This window comes from Athene cunicularia (genome assembly GCF_003259725.1).
Source record: "Athene cunicularia isolate RWA chromosome 4 unlocalized genomic scaffold, athCun1 chr4_part2, whole genome shotgun sequence".
Lineage (NCBI taxonomy): Eukaryota > Metazoa > Chordata > Aves > Strigiformes > Strigidae > Athene > Athene cunicularia.
Genome location: NW_020799099.1, coordinates 28,559,763 through 28,579,853, shown reverse-complemented (window position 1 = coordinate 28,579,853; position 20,091 = coordinate 28,559,763). Strand labels below are relative to the sequence as shown.

The following is a 20,091-nucleotide window of genomic DNA, read 5'->3' as shown; positions in this document are numbered from 1 at the left end:
CGCCTCTTAAAATTCCCATTTCATTATTGATTAGTTCCAGAAATACTTGATAGATTGAACGGCTGCATTTTAAATGTTTCATCTGAGGTAACTGCAAGTATGCTCTATTGATGTTCAGCATCTGTATTTGCAATAAACAGAAGGAGCATTAAATTTGGATCTATACTAGTAAAATTGAAAATATTTATGCTAACTCATCATTTAAATAAAATGTTTTTGCTTGAATTAGTCATGTACAAACACAAGAAACATACAGAAATTGATTTTTGCATAAATTCCTTTGTTTAGACAAATCAACGGCATATTTACAATAAATAAGGTCAAAACCAATTATCACTATTACTTTAGTTAATTAGTACTTCCACATTATCTGGATAGGAAAGCTGTATTTAACATCTAACTTAATTTCCTGTGAAATTTGTTGTCAAGAGGACAACAGAAAACTTTATAATGAGTAGTGGACTAGCATTCTTTTTTAATTATGTATTATTCCTGATGCACACTACTGACCATTCTTACACAAATGACAATATATCAGTAGAAGCACTGCATATTTATGCTGCAGGCTACAAGGCTGATTAAAAATAGCTGAGTTAGCTTTAAACTATTTCAGATAAAACTAGAGTTCTGGACAGTGCAACATGTAGCTTGCATGATCTAAGGCAGGGCAGCAGAAAGACTCCTCCTTCTAACTAAGCAAGACATTTTGGATAGCTTTATACTCCACAGTGGGCCCACATTGAGCATCTGACTACTAAGTTTTTCTAAGATCATGTGTTATTCAGGTGAGACTGCCATTAATTTCAGTTGAATTCATTGACAGTAACTAGAAACCAGGTAAACAATTAGCATTGGTAGCAAGAGTTGCTGAAGAGACAAAGCACACAAGAAGATAGTATAATACAGTGATTGATAGAGAAAGAAAGAAATTTGCTAAGCAAAAAGGTGCAGAAGAGTCTATAATTAGCAAACATTCCCTCAGAACCTAAAACTGAAAGCCATGATCCTTGGCCCTTTCTGTTGGCTGACACCAAATAATTGTGGGGTCCACAGCAGGAATAGTGAATGATGCCTGTAGAAATATGGAAAGCTATGGCAGCTCTCAGGCTTACAGTGTCTTAGAACAATTTGCAGGTTTGTAGACTCTAAAGGTCTAAATCCATGTGAGCAAAGCTTCCAGTAGTTCTAGATGGGATTTTTATCATCATAATCCTTTTAATATAACTTATAATTACAGTCTTTTAATTAAGATATTAGAAGAATTTGTATCAACTTTACTTGAACTTTTGTTATTGCATTCTGATGCAATTAATATATTTTAGCACATATGCCTTGGTGTTCCTGTCTCATTCCATGAAGAGAATAGAGAATGAATCAGAAGTATAGTGTAAAACTAGCTTTTGTCTGTTAAGCGCTTTGCCTCTTTTGTCATTGAAGCTGAAAAATGTTTAGGTAACAAGGCAGATAATTACAATTAAAAAAAAAAAGAGAAACCTAATGGTTAACAAATGTGGATTTAAGTGGCAAAATTTTACTTCATCACACAGACACACACAAGTCTATGGGAACAGATGGGATACACCCGAGGGTGCTGAAGGAGCTGGCTGGGGCTCGGCAAGCTGCTTTCCATCATTTACCAGCAGTCCTGGCTGACCGGGGAGGTCCTGACAGATTGGAAATTGGCCAATGTGATGCCCATATATAAGAAGCGTCCAAAGTATGATCTGGGAAATTACAGGCCTGTCAGCTTGCCTGTGGTGCCCTGGAAGCTGATGGAGCAGCTCATCCTGAGTACCACCACAAAACACATGTGGGACAACCTGGGGATCAGGCCCAGTCAGCATGTGTTTATGAAAGGCAGGTCCTGCCTGAAAAACCTGATCTCCTTCTACAAAAAGACAACCTGCTCATTCGATGAGGGAAATGCTTGTTTACCTTGACTTTAGTAAGGCCTTTGACACCATTTCCCACAGCATTCTCCTGGCGAAACTGGCTGCTGGTGGCTTGGATGGGCACACGCTTTGCTGGGTAAAAAACTGTCTGGATGGCCGGGCCCAAAGAGTTGTGGTGAATGGAGTTAAATCCAGTTGGTGGCCGGTCACAAGTGGTGTCCCCCAGGGCTCGGTTTTGGGGCCACTCCTGTTTAACATCTTTATTGATGATCTAGACGAGGGGATCGAGTGCACCCTCAGTCAGTTTGCAGATGACCCCAGGTTGGGTGGGAGTGTTGATCTGCTCGAAGGTAGGGAGGCTCTGCAGAGAGACCTGGACAGGCTGGAGCCATGGGCTGAGGCCAACTGGAGGAGTTTCCATAAGGGCAAATGCCGGGGGCTGCCCTTGGGCCACAACAACCCCCAGCAGCGCTACAGGCTTGGGGAGGAGTGGCTGGAGAGCTGCCAGTCAGAGAGGGATCTGGGGATGTGGATTGACAGCCGGCTGAACAGGAGCCAGCAGTGTGCCCAGGTGGCCAAGAAGGCCAATGGCATCCTGGCTTGTGTCAGCAATAGCGTGGCCAGCAGGGACAGGGAAGGGATCTGACCCCTGTACTCGGCACTGGTGAGGCCGCCCCTCGATTCCTGTGTTCAGTTTTGGGCCCCTCACTACAAAAAGGACATTGAATGACTCGAGCGTGTCCAGAGAAGGGCAACGAAGCCGGTGCAGGGTCTGGAGCACAGGTCGTAGGAGGAGCGGCTGAGGGAACTGGGGGTGTTTAGTCTGGAGAAGAGGAGGCTGAGGGGAGACCTCATCGCCCTCTACAGCTCCCTGAAAGGAGGTTGCAGAGAGCTGGGGATGAGTCTCTTTAACCAAGTAACAAGCGATAGGATAAGAGGGAATGGCCTCAAGTTGTACCAGGGAAGGTTTAGACTGGATATTAGGAAGCATTTCTTTACAGAAGGGGTTGTTAGGCGTTGGAATGTGCTGCCCAGGTCAGTGGTGGAGTCCCCATCCCTGGAAGTGTTTAAGAGCCATATTGATGCAGCGCTGAGGGATATGGTGTAGTTGGTAACTGTCAGTGTTAGATTAATGGTTGGATTATATGATCTTTAAGGTCTTTCCCAACCTTGATGATTCTGTGGATTACCTTTGCTTTTGCATCAAAGCTCCTATCTAGCATAATGTATCAGACTAATAGTTCATTCAGTTTAGCTGAATTGTTTAACTGAACATGACTGCATGTTCCTCATGCTCAGGATATGAATTTTGAGACAAGGATATCTTTGCAGAGGTTCTGAGTACTGTTAGATAAAGCTGAAGTTAACTGAAGCTGTACTCTGAACAAATAAAATGGTATACATATGAAGAATAGTATCATGTTGGGAACTGGCACACTTTGGACAGTTTAACCTTTCTTTGCGTCACTTCCATACCTGTACTATATGATCTTAATATTATTGCTCCCTAGAGTCACACTGAGACATGAAGGCATGCTGATAGAGTTTGAAAAATATGTAGCTGTCCCTTCAAAGCTCTTGATGAAGGCTGGAGGGATACTGTTAAGAATTTTTCAGATGTGTATCTAAACTATGTGACCCGCATCACCTTTGCCTTTCACAACCCTTACCACTGCCATTAGTAATTCAGACTGGTCACAGACTCCTTTGTAGCTGGGATCACTGAATCACAGAGGGGAACTGAATTCCCAGAAGGAAATTCTGTCTGGTATTTGGCCAAACTCCTTTATTCATGTTCAACTTCTGGTCTACCTGGATCCTTGTCTGCAAAGCTGATTTGTAGTCAGCTGAATCTCTGTACTGTTACATGGGCTTACTCAGTTCCAAGTGCAAGATTTTTCATTTGTCTTGAAAGAATTTCATAGTTTGTCAGCCCATTCCTCCTGCTTATAAAGATCCCTTTGAAGGGTGGTTTGGAGAAGTATGCTTCCTTATCCTATGAATTTGGTGCCAACTGCAAGATTTCTGAGGCTGCATTTTGTCCTGTCATCCAAGTTACCAATGAAAGAAGTTAAACTGTATCACTCCAGTACTGAATCCACTTGCAGTGAGCTGACCCTTAGTTCATGAAATGCTGACCATGGCCCTTTGAGCCTGAAGGCAAGTAAGTTACTTATAGTTCACTCATACAGTCCACACCTCCCTAGGTGGGGCCCAATAGTGATGTGCATGACCTCATCAAAACATTGCTGAAGTCCTCTGCTGTTAACATTGACTATGTCTTTGCAGCCTGCAATTTTGTTGACATTGTATTTTTTAAAATTTTATACAAAATTGTTGTTCATTCATTACCAGTCTCTATATCTGAATTTGCCATCATCACAGGGTGCATAATTTGAACTTATTTATTTAAAGTTCAAAAAATTACCATGTAGATCAGTTTGATCACATAACACCACTCATGAATACTTATGTGTGCCATTGTTTCCATTGAAAACATTATTTTCAACTTAATGGCATTCCATTTTTATCAGTCCTAATTTCTGGTACTGGGTGAACCTTGGGCTGGTGATGTGCTAAGCATTTACAATTGGTCTTATCATGAATCATGATTGACTTTATTCCTCATTAGATCTCTGGTGAGGATTTAGAAAATGTAGCGTATAATCCTCCCATATGTTTATTGCTACTTATCAGGCTTTTTCACATTCTTCAAATTAAAAAGTCTTTGTTTGAAAATAGTCACCATGGTTAATTAATTGTATATATCTTAAAGGTTTTTTTAGATATTTTAAAGAAAAGTACTATCAGTGGTTAAGTCAATTAATATACTTGATCATTAAAGTGTTAGTGTGAGAAGGTGTCTTTTAGAGTTGCCCTAAACCTGAAGGTGGGGGTGTTTGTTTCAGTCTTGGCTTTTTTCAACATCACTTTTTCAATATCTGGTGTCGTTACCTGATTTTGGTAAATCAGCAACCTTGACCCAGTTATCATGGAATATTCATATCTATTATTGTTCAGCTAAAATTATATTTACTACATGAAATTCAGTTATGTCCCAGTCATGGAAGAATATAAGGAAAAAGCTATGGCTAAGAGGTTTTTGAAAGTTAAGAAAAACAAATCTGTTATTAGTAGCTTATGTTTACTAATCATCAGCTTTCACAACAGATGGAAATCTGTAGGGTCCTGCAAATCAAAAGCTGTTTAAAGTATCCAAGGTAGAAATTGAATATAGACTGTTAGGCAAAATAGTCTTTACTATCAGGTCTTCTCTCCATGACTGTCAGAAAAATGAGGACATATACAAGCTAGGATGATTTTTTTAGAAGACACCAAACAGTTCAATTTTAAATGGGAGTTGGAAAATTGGTGAAACAAAAATATTTTTTTTTTTTGGTGTAAACAGCCCAGGAAACTGGGTGGGATTGTCTTGAGAAAGCAAAGAAACTGATACTTGGACTGAGTTTAAGAGGAACTTGTAATCTGTAGTAAGTGGAAGGTGAGAAAATCAAGATGGTTGATATGGAAGATCTTGTGAAATGTTTTCCATTTTGCTTTAAAAGAGGTTCTAATGAAATTGTCTAAATTTTATGTTTATAAATCCAGAGGGGTTTATTAATTAGCCTGGTCCTCTTTCACTGTAGACATCTTTTCTCTTTATTTCATTTATATTTTATAGTGAAGTTGTTCATAAATGGATTTTTTATGTGTATATGTGTGAGAAGATACACATGTCCCAAAGCTTCATCCTTTTACTTTGTGCTTATATCATTGGAATAAATTAGTTGGTATCATAATAATTGCTCTTATTTTCCTCTGACAGCATTACTTTAATCCCTTTAATCTTTGAAGATCTCAATTTTGCAGATTTAAAGTGCAGTATTTAAAATATGTTCCTTAGATATGAATAACAGGAGCAGGATTTGTTTTTAATTTAGGGGTTATAATTGTTACAAAGTCCTAGACATCTGAGATTTCAAAATTTTTATTTTATTTAAGAAAAACAGGGAAAATATGTGGGGTTTTAATTTTTTTCTCCTTTAGCATCATATTATGGTCCAAACACTGATGGCACTTTATTTTCTTTCTTCCTTATGGGCAACTACCCCTTCATTACAAGTTAAAGAATTCCTCAGGTTAAAACAATTGAATTGTTAGGTTGTTTGTCTAACAGACCAGCTAATTCTAGTCTGTGTTCATATTCTTTCCAGAAAACTTACTCCTTTGACTCATTATTTAGTGTCACCACCATAAACTGCCTCTGGCTCAGGTAGTACTATGTTGATGGGTGCTAAAACAGAAGTCACGGGAATTATCACTATATGCTTGTCCAGTGTTTTATTATCTGGGCATTTGTCCATCGACCATTATCAGTTACAGGACATCTCTGTTCTGACCATGTAGATTTTTTAATATGTGTTTAGGATGGCTTTACTATACAGCTGTGATACTGTGAGAGATCATGGACTCTGTCTGTAGAGCTATGGATTCTGCTTGATGTAAATTCAGACTACATTTTGCGTTTAGACTGCAAAGGTTAATCTTTGTGGTACATGTCCCCACACATGTCGGCGTACCCACCTCATGTGTGTCCTCCATTCCACCCTGCCCCTTTCTTTTTATCATTTGTCTTCAATGATGACTTAGTGAAAAGCATTACCAAGGAAGAAGCACTTTTCCAGACTGACCATTTATCAACTGTCATTCAGTAAGATTTTTTATATTTTAGAAGCAGATCAGGAAAGCTGTATCTTCTTGTATCTGGAGCCTGATGAAATGGCCCAGCTTCATAATCTCAGACCCTGAGGGATTCTCAAGAAAAGAGTGATCTGGAGTAGGGGGAAGTGAGACTAAGTTTACTTTTCTAAGAATTTGTGAATTTTAAAGTTTAAATCTGCATCTGCAATATGCATTGGCTTGTTCTATGCATGACTGAGAAGATAAAGTGTAAAACTGCACAGTTTTGGACAGGATGCTGGTAAATTTTGTATTTAGGCTGTGGAAGTGTTCCAGAGATGTCAGGACTTGACATTGCAGACAGCTGAATGCTGTTCCAGGTCTTGGCAAAGAGCTGTACAGGAAGATTAGAAAAGTGTGATCTATAGAGAAGTTTCTAGATTCTTTGGTTTGTAGAAGTTTAAAAGTCATGAGCACCCAGTGTCTGGGTCCATAGAAGGATTATGGCTGACAACCTCTACTGGACACACATGGACATAATCACACTTATTGCTATGTATTTGATACACTAATGGAAGAGTCTACGTTGTTATTTAGTACTGATTTATACTGGCTAATGTATCAGTGATCAGTGTTTTGAAAATAATCTTTTTCTCATCTTGGAACAAATTAAAAGGTTACTAGCAACAGAAAACTATACGGTTAATATTTCTATACTTAACTCTATATACTCTTCCTGTTATAGTATGGTAATATCTATTCAAAATAACTGAGATAAGATATTTAATGTATAATAAAGTGCTCACTTCATGATTTCCCTGTTTTCCAGACTAGTATATGTACTGCAATATTACAGCTCCCTTCTTCCCATACACGAGGAGATGTACATGTGGAAACAGGTGCATCTTGCCCAAAATCCAGGCAGGGAGTGGCAAGGGTGCATCCCTACAAACTCTGACTTAGCAAACACTAAGTTGTGCCGCCAAGCCACAAGGTAGATATAACCACGAACCCCACTCCCCTCGCCACACTCTGTGATAAATCCAAATAAATTAATTCCAGAAACCGGCTGATGCTCACTTCAATATCTACAGAGTTATTGCATAAATAGTATATGTAAATAAATTTAAGAAAGGACAAGTAGAACTAATAGGATCAATGAGTGTGAGTAATGTGGTAGAGAAATAAAAAAAAAGAAGAAGGGCTGGAGAGAAGTAAAAGGAGATGAGAATAAGAAGAGATGAAAGAAAAGACAGTGGAAAGAGATAAAGAAAAAAGTGGCACTTATTCTAAATGCACCTGAGCCTATGTGTAGCTGGGAAAGCTACTAGAAGATAAACCAAAGATTTATTAAGTTTTTACATGGAAGTAAACCAGAAAAGCTGCCAAAATACTGCATTTAAATATAGCAATCTTATGTGTAAGGTTGTGTATACATACAATTTGAATGGGTATTTTCTGGAAGTGATTATTGATTTGCAGATAAACAATGAAGTTGTTGGATGTCCACTTCCTTGTTTGTTTTCTATGAAGTATAATTTTCTTTTTTTTTTTTTTTTTTTTTTTTTTTTTTTTCCCAGAAGAGAAAGGGGTTTTGAAGGTATCATTAAAAACAAATTTTTGTCTTTTGAGTGGAACAGATTGCATCAAATTATCAGTATTTTTCTGAGCTTTTCTCTGGGGAAAATTATCCTGGGTTTAAGAGTTTTATCTACCTTGATAAATTCCATTTGAGTTGGGCTATTCAGAAGCATTGCTTAGGCTGCTCACAGCTGCAAGTACAGCTCTGTTGTGGGAGTCTGTAGTTTGATCTGGCCCCCTCTTCTCTGAAGTTGTTGTTGCTGCTCATTACAGATTCTGGTGCAGCACAGGAGCATTCAATGTTCTCTTCAGCAGAATCCCTTCACACTACTTGTTTCTGACTACATCATTCCAAAATTGAAAAGTAGGCAACTAAATTGACAACCCAAAATTCAATGAATAAATGCAATGTTGTTGATAATTCTCTTTTGAAAACAAACCAAAATCACACTGATATTTAACTGAAGAAGCATAAGTAAGAAAACAAGGAAAACAGACTTTCACTTGAACAAATTCTGCTCTTCTCATTAAATATATTCATCATTTGAAGATAGCGATATCTGTGCAATCACATATGGCTCATGGCATTCCCAGTTTAGGGCTCCAGGTACCCGTCTCTGGTTTTTTTATGTCTAATGAAATAAGAATATATTGACAGTGACTGTAGAAAGCAAACGTATCTTTCTTTATATTTCTTCCATAGGTTCACTCACTATAATAGTCAGCATTTCCAGAATATGCCAAAAAAAAAAAAATATCCTTAAAATATATTTAAAAATATATATTCCTGGTGTAGATAATTTCCAGTGCACAGAAACATGTCATGAAGAACTTGGGGAAATGCATAGAAGTTGACAGGATGCATAGAAGAATCAAAAAGAAGCTGTTCAGACACTTGGTGATGTGCATAAGGAAGTTGATGTTAATGTGATAAGGAAAATTAGAGATATGTTTTGGGAATGGTGCATTTCATTTGGCAAAGATGAACACCCCACCCTCCCCAGAAGAAATAGGATAGAACACATTATACTTCTTTTTCTCCCTTCTTGAATGTATAAGCAGAGCTAAAAATGAATGTAAATAATAGCAACATGGAAAATTTCATTCAACCTAAGTAACCTCTTTTTTTTTTTTTTTTTTTTTTTTTTCCCTTTTTCACCTGTGATTTTTACCACTTCTGTACGTCTTTTTTAAATACCTTTCTCACCACCACTGCAAAGTCTCATCACTGCAATTTTGGAAGATTTGACGTTCAATTATGTGCATTTAAAATATTCAGAAAATGAAACACTGAGATTCCACAGAAAGTTATGTGACTAAATTTAACATCTCATCAATGTTGCATCAATACTTGGTAATCTTGTTTCCTGCTATTATTGTTTTTAAAAACCTACACATTTCAGACCAATTCTTCAACAGCTGTTATTAACAATATACTAGCGTGACAAGAACTATTTTTCTTTTTAAAATGAAAACATCTAAACCTCAAGCACAGGCAGTATTTATTTACCAGCAATGACAGTGCTGTTGTTAAGAGTCATCTTATTCTCCATATTCTGAACAAAACCACTTATTCTCTGCTGAATTTACAATGGATGTAAGTGTAAAGTGCTAAATGTTGCACACTGAGAAAATTAGTTACAATTGCGTGAGGTTTTTTGAAATGCTAATGTACCTCATTTGAGGTACATATGCTAATATAGCTCAATGATCTGCTAGTTTCTCATTTCTGCTTTATTTCTGCACAGGCCACTCTTAGCGTATGCTCACTTCCTATATTAAAATAGAAAAAAACATTTTTCATGGATTTTTAAAAAGCAACTATTGGTGCAAGAACAACTCTGTTTAAGAAAATGTCACCAGAAATTGTTGCAATGCTACGGATGCACAGTGACTAAGTACGTTCATACAAATGATTGGACAGCTTAAAATGTTTTAGCTGTGGGTGTCGTATCCTCTCATATCAAGACAGGTATGATTGGAATAGGTCATTTGGCATATTTTCTTAAACAGTTATGTAGCATTCTAGATGAGAGTATTTATCATATTTTCTGGACTGCTGTGGTTTCTGTTGTTTTTGGAAAATATTTTTAGTGTACAAATGTTTTAATTATATTTTACTAATCTGAAGTATAGCCTTTAAAATGGGATTGAAGTCTAAAATTGGCAATAGGTTTTTAGGAAATTAGTGTTTTCTTTATTCTGAGATTCTCTTCTAAACAGACTTTAAAATTAATTTTTGCTACAACTCTATTGGCTAGAAATATATTGTATAACTTTGAATATTGAGTCTATAAAAGTTGCAAGTTTATATATACACATAAACCTAAGATACCATATCTGACTGCTTTCAGATCAGCAATTCCAGTAACATGCATCAAATCAAATTTTAACCTGTCACAATAACTTTGAAATTTCCCTTAGGATTCATTGAATGATGCATAAAATCGGTTACAGAACATATTGAGAGGATACGTTAAGGTTGGGCAGGCAGTTTCAGTCTGGTGAGATGATAGTAGAAACAGGAGGCTGAGAGATTTATTATTTACCAGTTCATTTACTGTCTCTTCAAGAAATGTAAATTAATAAAAGCTGGAATTCTGTTCTTCTTCATAAGGAGAAAGAACTAGTTTGTCAGTCAGGATATGCAAAGTTTAGTTTGTTTTGCTTATCCCTAATAAATAGTCTGTGAGAAACAGACTGTCAGTGTTTTCCCCTGCAACAGAAGACTTTGAAGCCATATAGATTGCAAGTTGACTTTCTTGGCCTGTGTTTTCCTCTAGGCTGAAAAAAAATCTTATAAGAACTGAATGGCTTCTGCAACTTCAAGGGATTCTCATAACAAGCCAGTCCATAGTGTGAACCCTTTATCTGCACTACTGTAAATATCCTTACCATAAGCAGTAGTGATACTGTTCAAAACATGCTCAAGTTTACCTAGTATTCCTGTAGTACCGTTAAAAGAATATTAGGCAAAACATAATACATATAGGTATTTCTCTATATTTTCCAAAGTGTCTTCAGCCAGATTTGAATGGGTTTATCTTTACAAGTTTCTTATTTCACATATATTTCCTGTCCAAAAAGCGATTCTCCAACTGTCTTATCTGGTTCAGGTGTTGATACAAAGTAACCATGATAGGGTGGTCACCTGAGAAACCCTATGAATATATTTGGGTTGTCAGTTAGTGCTGCTAATACTGCACTTCTGGCAGTTCTTGATCTTGTGTGATATATTAAATGAGGTGCAGCCCACAGCTGCATAGAAACATTCTGTGTTTCTGTATATGACGACAAGAGTCTGAAAGAATCACTGACTCCTCATATTTCCATGAATGATGCTTCTGAACTATTTTTAATGATCCTAGTGCCCTGCAGAGCAAGTGAAAGTATATGTTTTATTGATTTTTACAAAGACTTAAGTGAATCATTATAGTCCATGTTGCACTCATTTATAACTTGAGTGCTTTAGGCTGTGCAGATCTGTGAGAAACACAAGGTCTTGAGAAGGAGTTTGATTCAATGGACAGAGCAATTGAAATTCATTTAATTAAAGAATTAAATTTAAAACACATGTATAATAATTTTGAATTTTTTTGTTTTGTCATGAGAAATTAGCAAAAAGCTATTGTTGCTGATTTTCATATGATTGCCATCATTCACTTTTTAAAAAGCATTTGTAGTATGTAAGTAATGCTGAAAAGGTTCTTTGCCATTCAGAGATAATTCTTTTAAAAGCAATTAAAAATATCAGAAGGGTGAGTTCACCTACTGAATAAATGATTTTCAGGAGGTAGTACATAATCTTTATTAATTCAGCTACATTACAGTTAAATTACTTTTTTCATTAAAACTTAAAATACTTTAAATCACGGTTCACTTAGTTAAAACTGGGACATGTAAACAGTAAAGAAAACTTAGAAATCACATTTTCTGGGTGAATTCCATGTAAAATAAAGAAGCGTGCCTTAAGACTATAAAAATGGCTGTACTGGTCCCAGGCCCAACTAGTCCCAACAGTGTCTCGCAACCATGGACTTAAGTTACTGCCTAGAGAAGTGTAAGAATAATATCATTATACTTTATTCATACTCTCCCAAGTGTTTGTGTGATCTCTTCCTGCACACGTAGGTTTCTGGAATCCACAGTCCCCTTTAGCAAAGAGTTTTTTCAGATCTATCACTTCAAGCATGAAAACTGCTGTCCTTTGTTTTGAAACTGACCTCCCACTTGCTTCTTTTGATGGCTTTCCTCTCTTAGAAGAAACAATACTACATCAATACCTTCTTCAGCTTTTCCATGACAGCCATGATTTTGTAGAATTCTGTCAAAACCCTCTACATCATCTCTTTTGTAAAAGAAAAAATCCAATCCTGTTTGAGCATTTTTCATATTTAAACTGCTCTATATGATTATCAGGCTTGTTTTTCCTCTGAGTTTTTATCTATTTGTAGCAGACCCAAAGCTGCATATGGTATTCATGTGGACAAAATTACAGGTTTTTTTGTTTGATTTTAGTTCCTGTCCTAAGAATTACTAATCTTTGAATTGAATTTTTCTCTACCAGAGGACAGAGTTGATAAAACTACTTATCATAACTCCATTGTCTCTCTCCTGCCAAGTCAACTTGCAGACCATTGATCTAGATTTGAAGGACTGCTTTTGCTGTTGTATACTACTTTATCTGCACTTGAATTTATATACCGTTTTATGTTCAGGTTCTCAATCTCATAAAGTCCTTGAGCTACTTCTTACAGTCTACATTCATTATTACTACTTCAGAGAACCAATAAAAACTATAGACTGTTTTAATGGTAAACACTATTAGTGCAGACATCTATAAACTTCTGTAAGGTATAATAATCTATATTTTATTTAGTCCTTTTATTTACTACAGCTGGTTTTTGTTGTTGTTGTTTTTTGTTTGTTTGGGGTTTTTTTAAGACATTTGCTTATGTGTTTAATTTTGGTCCTAAGAAAATCAGATGAAAGCTGTTTCCACAATAAAAGAATTTGATTCTAAATTCACTGAAGCAAGAAGTCAGCTGACATACTCTACTTTCCTGATTCTTAAATCTTGAAACATTCTTAATGTTTCTAGGTATCTGTATAAAGAATACTGCATTCCATATTTGGAAGAAGAAATAGAAAGCATAGGGTTTTTGCTTCACATTTGTCTTTCAGGGAAACTTTAAGTTCTTCCATAAAATAAATGTCTCCTAGCATGACCTATATATAAATCACTCACCATTAAATCCCATTGACTTGTATTACAAATAAATGCAGACAGGATTGTGTTTTCTTTTACAGTTTCTGTTAATTTTCTTTATGGAATTGGTTTGTACAGGACTTCCTGAAAACATGAGCTATTTCAATATTATAATTGTCAGCAAAAAATTATTTTCATGTCTTTTTTTCAGCATAGATGAAAGGAATAAATGTTAATTTTTATGGTAAGTCTGTTTTTTTTTTTTTTTTTTTTTTTTTTTTTTTTTCTCCTCCCAGTAACAACCATATTGCCATAATATAAAAACAGAATCATCTTCTATGCTGGTCATAAGTCTGGAAAATAAGACCTCCTGAATTTTAGTCCAAGCTCTGCAGCTAAAATGTTAAAGAGTTTTTAAAAAGTTATTTATGCTTTTTTCCCTTGTGTGGGCTGTTAGATGGATTATGAGAACAGAAAGACCCTAGAGAATAGCCACTCATGAACCATGTCCTGTTACTCCTCATACTGAAACATTCTACTAAATATACAAATAATATGTTTACAACAAATTCAAAGCAGAAGATACAGCACAAAATGACAAAATTAGTCATGCTAATGAGGATGTGCACTGATTTTAAAATTGCTATAAAAGAAGAGCAAAATGACACTGATGAAAAAGCTTTTGTCATGTCATTTTGAGGAAAATGGGATCAATGCCAGAAGAGGAAAAGGCACATTACCTAGCTGCATTTCAGCTATTTCAAGCCACCAAGTACTGTTATCCATTAAGTACAGAGTTTACTGTAGTCCATGTACAAAAGGCTTCTTTGCTTGGTTTTAAAAGGTGATTGCTTTTAAATTAGGTTTGAAATAGACAAACAAAGCAAATACAGGCTTTATGTGGTCTTAATTTTAGATAATGGGTACCAGTCTGCATAATACTCATTAGTTTAGACTCAGAAGACTCTTTTGTGGCTGCTTTGAATAAATACACACAACTTATATAAGTATATGAGAAGGTTCAAAATGTACATTTGTTAATGAAATTAAATTAACCAAAACAGTCTACAGTTGCATAAAATCTTCCCCCCTTTAATAGATAATCAATTATATAGTGATATACAAAGTCCAAGTATACATTTTCTCATACTTTTATTCAGAGTGATATTGTGGCTTTTCTTTACTGGTCATAAATTACAGAAAGGAACCACTTAATCTCAAGAAATTTCATATGCTTCTCTGTTTCTCCTCCTACTAGCCTGATTTGGTATTCTAAGATCACAAATGAATTTTTATAATTGTGTACAGTCCCCTAAAGACTGTCCATCAAAGGAGTTGGAGATAAGATTTTTTTAATGTATAGGGAAAGAACTGAAATAGCCCAGCTTTTACTATCTATTCTTTAACTTCTTCAGAAAACTCAAATATGTCCAAGTGTAACAACTCTTTTTATAGATCTGCTTAATTTAGAGCATCAGAATGGTCCATGTTATGTAAATCAGTCCATTGCATTTAGGATTAAGGAAATAGAAAGGTTAATCAAAACACTGCACAGCTATCAGTCTTTTTTTTCCCTAGCATTACCCTACCACTCCTGATATGTTTATAAAAATAGTGATGTCATTTTATCTGTTGATTTACAAGAATATTGATATAGTTTGTCTTATATGAAGAATGACAACCCAAGGTGCATGACTCTTGAAAAAATAATGCTTAAAGTAAAGTTCCGTTATTGATTTACCCCTGTTGAAGTTGGGATATTTTTGCAAAGTGTCAGAGTTGAAAACTCTTTTTCTCTGCCTTTCACAGTTTAATTACTAAATATTGGGCAAACTAAGAAACTAGAAGCACTTACACTCTATGCTAATTGATCATCATTCACACTATTGTAATACCTTCCTCAGAATTATTTATGCTTAGCTGATTTCACTGGTAGTGGTCAATAAATTTTAAAAATTTTCCTAAGGTGACCTGCCTGTGGAGCTTTATAAGTGAACACACTCACTGAGTATATCTTCATGTATTTTAGGTTGTCAGCTATTTTGGGAAAACTATTTGATTGTATTATTTTCCAAAATTTCCTGTCTATGGGACACGTGATAGAGATGGACAAATACTTTAAGCTTAAAAAACAGAGTAACAATGATGTATGTTGTATCAATAATATGATATATTGCAAAACAAAACATACCCCCAAAACCAGAAGATGTCTGATAATTATCCAATTCCTTTGCTGATTCAGTAGGAGTGATGTTATTTTGCATTTGGTTTCAGTAAGTTCTGAAGATACTTCAGAAAGATATCAGAAAATATTTAGAAAATTAGAAAAGCTGATCTTAATTAGATCTAATTTTAAGTGAAGGACAAACAATAGTAGGTCTATAACATAGATTCTAGATAATTAAAGAGAAGCAATGAGAAGTACTTTCATCATTTTAGGTAAAGCACTTGGTATGATGCCACGTGAGAACCTGTCCGATTAACTAAAATACTGGGAGTTAGTAGAGAAACCATAAAATCAGTAAGGAGCTAGCTGAAAGGGAGGTGGTATGGGATCAATGGAATGGGAAAATATCACTTTGTGAAGGAGTTAGTAAGTTCTCCAGTGACCACCTGGGAAGCAAACTAATACCCTGACAAAAAAAAAACAAAAAACAAAAAACAAAAAACAAAAAAACAACCCACAAACCCACCAACCAACCAACCAAAAAAAGTAAGAGAAGTCTCTCAGAGACCAGGATTTGGGAGTCGTCATCAATACAGACAAATATTAGATTATTATAGTAGAGGAACTGGACAGCCTTGAAGCCTGGCTCAGTAGAAGTGAGATGAAAAGTAATGTTACAAAGTGTAAGATCTTATACTTGGTTAATAGTAAGAAATTATACTTCAAGCTGAGAACTAATCTACTGGAAAGAGCAGAGTAAAAGAAATTGTGTGGACCTGTCAATCACAGGGCAACTGTGAGGAACCAGATTAGATTAATGTGAAAATGGCAATTGCATTCTGGAGACATTTACTGTAGTTTTTCAGGAAAAGATATGGGTTAGTTGATACATTGCACTTTTTTATTCAAAGAATTGTGTACATTTTTATTTCATGTTTTCTCAAGAAGGATGAATTCATGTTGGATCAAACACAGTGATAGCTTCAGTAATGCAAAATAATGAGAGGGAACCAGAAGAACTTGACTTGGTACCATTAATCAGAATGAGGGGTAGGGGAGTTTGTATAATGGCTGTAGCAACCAGGAGATTTGTCAAACTCTTTCAACCATCTAACACCTTCCTCAACCAACACAGGAGTGTTTTACATTTAAACCATTATATTTTATTTTTTTTTAAATCTTGGGTATTTCTGAGCCTCTTCAGTAAGTTTTTTTTTTTTTTTTTTTTTTTTCTGGTCAGTGTTAATGTTTTAAAATATCTTCTCTGTAGCTAACACTTAATCTGGTTTCACCACTTTTGTCCTCCTTTATAATGACTGCTTTTTAAATTGCTTCCAACCAGATATTTCTACACAGCTGTCTGTAACCTATTCTGTGTTCCACATCTCCTAACTATACCTCCAGCTTTGATTCAGATGGGTTTGGCGGTTTTTTACTTCTCTCCCTTTATCTGAAAAATGTATCCAGTGACTTTTTGTAGTTAAGAACCAGATGTGCATCAGACTGATATTGCATCTGGAGGAGTTACAAGCAAATTCATTTAATACAGTATACCATAATAGAGTATGCTTCTGATAACAGCAAGCTATAAAAGGCAAACCCTACTCTCTACTTATATATAATATTACTTGCTCTGTAACCAACAGCATCCAAATTTATTATCATTGCTCTACAAGGGCAACATGGAGAGAAAACTGGGAGACATTCTACTAGGTTATGTCTTCCAGTGCCATGGCAAAAGTCTTTGCTCTTAAACAGGTTTATTTCTTTCAGGGAGAAAAGAAGAGATGGTAAATTCATCATTTGGTTCCTGGGCCTATCTTTTCTGTTTCCAAAGGAATGTCATGGAGCATGGACTGAGTGAGGTGCTGCCCTGTGCACCTCGAAACACTCTGCACACACCACACCCTTCCCCCCACACCACTGTTTGCCTCTTCCATCCTGGAAGCAGACAGTTCATGAACAGGGATTTTCAGGGACTTACCTGCTAAATAGCTCTGCTCCATGTACTGCTCTGTCAGCTTAGGGCTTTTTAGGTTGGGTGGTGCTTTTTTTTTTTTTTCTTTTTTTTCCCAATAAGTAGAAAATATATGCAATAGTTTTATCTTTGGAAAATAAGAAAAGTTATATATATTATTTTTCATGACCATTCCTTCACAACTTTCCTAAATTAAAGAGTAACTTTGGAAAACACAGATAATTACACATTTAATGGACTACCAGAATATTTACCTACCTTTTGAGATGTTTGCATACTGAATTCAATAAAAAACTAAAATACTTGTACTGTCAGTTGCCTACTAGAAGTTTTGAATCATTCAGTAGCCATGCAAGTATGTCTCAGGAAGTCTGCACAATACTCTCACTGAACAACCATCTCTTGTAACATAGGAGCTGACATTATTCTGATGATGCAGTAAATTTTAAAAACTACAGTAAATAGCACAATATTCAACTTAATTCATATATTTCCTTTTCCTTAGTGTAATAAATTGTGTCAGGTAATGGTTCTACTTAGAAAAAGAAAGTCAGTCTCATTTGTGCATGTCTGGTGGGCAGTATCACTTGAATTTTGAGTCACAGTATATTCCTTCTAGAAAATAAAAACAATCAGGGGATTTTGGGATCTAAATGTAAAATTAAGTTTTTAATGACACAAAAATGAACCATTGCATTTAATTATAGGACAACAAAGCTTTCTTTTCCAAAGATACTGAGATGCCTCTCTGATGCTTGCATTTTGGGAAAAAAAAAGTGTTAATTACAAAGTACTGTTTTTATGAGGATAAAAGGAACCTATAAGTATCTTAGCTTGCTTATAAGCTGCTGCTTTGCAATAATGGAAAGATTAATTTCTCTCTTATATGAAAGTGATTTGGTAATTAGAAAACAAATACCTGATGCCTTTTATAGTTTACTTAAAAAATCAAAGATTAAAAAAAAACTAGAGTTTTTTTCATGCTTTATCAGCGGAGCAGAAAACTTGCATTTTGGATGGTCTTCAATTCCTATAGAGCTCTTTTGTCTAATATGACACAATCATTCCTAACATAGAATTTTAATAGTTTACGTTTAATCAGGCACAACACAAGTGAAGAGACAACTTAGTTGTTCAGCCTCTAACCTATAGGCAGTTACATAAGAGAGAAGAGTATACAGTGTCATCAAATTAATGTGTATCATTCTTTTTATGTAACTGTCCAAATGAGTTGTGGGACGTAGATTTGAAGTGGTCTTCTATTAATATTAGAGCTGTTTAAAGCTTTTTAATATGTAGATTAGCAGAGAAAATTTTGGAGAAAGTCTGGACTCCCATCGTATGTCTAAATTTTTAAAAGATTACTTGAAAACTTGAATAACGATGAACTTTTGGTTAACCTGAAAAATGAAATTTTTTTTCCCTTGGATCGAAATGAACATGATGCTCACATAATTTAGGTTTTTCTTTCCTGAAATCTGTTCAGTTACTTTGGTTTTAGTTTGTGTTATGGTGCAAAGGTAATTACTGAAGTCATGTATTATTTTTCTTGCAATATGAAATACCAGAGGCAGTCAAAAATGTGCTAAATTGAAAGGCTTGAGAGTACTTCTCTCCTAATATTAATTTTATTCACTTGTTTTTTCATTAAATAGATTTGTTCCAAAATTGAATGACAAAGGTTTCCTTAAAAGAAATATAAAATACTTTTCTTTTTAAGGATGCATACTCTGTATTTACTAGTATATTTGTTTATACCTAATTTAATTCCATTAGTATTTTCTTTACTTTTTTAACTTAAAAAATTTATTTTATGTTGCAATCACCCCCTTTTTTTTAGATGTTTCATGTGCCATGCCATAAACTGTCCTCATTTTCACAGGACATTAAGTGAGTTTGAATTTGCTGCACCAGTGTTAATTTTAGAAATGCTGAATACTTTTCAAGAGCAATGTTGGAATTTCTTTGTGGTTCAAACAATAACTATGAATGTGAAAAAGCCATTTTAGCTTCCTCAGATTTACCATATTGATTGAAATTTCTTGTACCTATGCATCATGCAGAATATGGTTTCTTAGTGTTTGCATGTATTCTTAATAATTTTACTTCCAAATGTGTTAGCAATTTGTCTTATCTTGAAGAAAAAACAAAACACACATGCTCTTACCCCAAATGAAAGCCTATGACACATTTGAAATTGCCTTCTCTAAATTTACTGTTTTACAGATATTTTACATTGGGGTATTTTACTTAATACTAAGGCTTGGCAAGCCTTGTGAAATAGCTTATCAACACTAGCAATTTCTATTGTCTTGCACAGTGAACGCAAAACATAAGCAGCAAATATTTGTGGATTGAGATAATTCACAGTATTTCAGATGATGCACTGTATTTGCTTCAGCTTTGTCTTTAACTGTTACACACAAAGAAGTACTCTGTACTTCTACCAGGTGCTATAGTCTGTCATGGTTGTTGCTTCTGTTCCTTGGCAGACAGAGCAGTTTGGGAATTGGTGCAATAAAGTGCTCCATTTTTTTCCCAGGTTTTCTTTTTTGTTTATTCCCCTTTTTTTCTCTTCCCCCCC

The 20,091-nt window shown here is 35.4% G+C and overlaps 1 protein-coding gene across 2 annotated transcripts in view; it reads left to right on the top strand.

Moving 5' to 3' along the window:
- Positions 1-20,091, top strand: part of FSTL5 (follistatin like 5) — a 300,031-nt gene that overhangs the window by 184,892 nt on the left and 95,048 nt on the right. The window lies entirely within an intron of this gene.